This window comes from Penaeus monodon, chromosome 23, assembly GCF_015228065.2.
Source record: "Penaeus monodon isolate SGIC_2016 chromosome 23, NSTDA_Pmon_1, whole genome shotgun sequence".
NCBI lineage: Eukaryota > Metazoa > Arthropoda > Malacostraca > Decapoda > Penaeidae > Penaeus > Penaeus monodon.
Genome location: NC_051408.1, coordinates 4,513,556 through 4,514,135, shown reverse-complemented (window position 1 = coordinate 4,514,135; position 580 = coordinate 4,513,556). Strand labels below are relative to the sequence as shown.

At 47.2% G+C, this 580-nt stretch overlaps 1 protein-coding gene across 1 annotated transcript in view; it reads left to right on the top strand.

Annotated features, from left to right (window-relative positions):
• LOC119587743 (NAD(+) hydrolase sarm1-like) overlaps positions 1-580 on the top strand; it is a gene marked incomplete at its 5' end in the record, with an annotated part of 59,539 nt that overhangs the window by 52,611 nt on the left and 6,348 nt on the right.

Genomic DNA, 580 nt, shown 5'->3' with positions numbered 1-580 from the left:
GCAAACCCTCCTGTGGCGCTTTGATTGTGCATCCCTTATTATGGCGGTGGTCAGGTGAGCGAATCGCCGCAAAATAGTAGCACTGGCAGCCCCTTAACTCTGTCGTCTGCCAAGGTGACTTGTTCTTCGCCCCTCGCCGCTGCTTCGTTCCGTTCCTGGTGTTCCTCGCGTTCAGGGCTGGCAGGGGAACGTAGGAACGGAGGGGGGAAGGAACGTCTTGGAACAAATGGGGAGGGGCAAGATCTTATGCTTAATATTTAAGGTTATGTAAAGGGAAGGGAAGGGAAAGAGAGAAACATGTTTAAGAGAAAAAAATAATCATTTTCTTATAAAATTAGCATTGACTTCCGGGTATGTTGAAATTACTTGTTGGAAAATTATTGCTGTTTTCTCAAGCCCGTCGCAGGCAATCTCAAGATGCGCGGGCGGTCGTATTGCCTCACCTCATGTATTCCTAGATTGTTCTAGACTCCTTATGCAAATGGTTACGTGTCTTTCATTATTCATTGGTGGTGGTTGCTCCATTGCTCTTGCTGAGGGGAATATAAGTGTTTGGAAGATGCTGGTTTGAGCCGGTTCG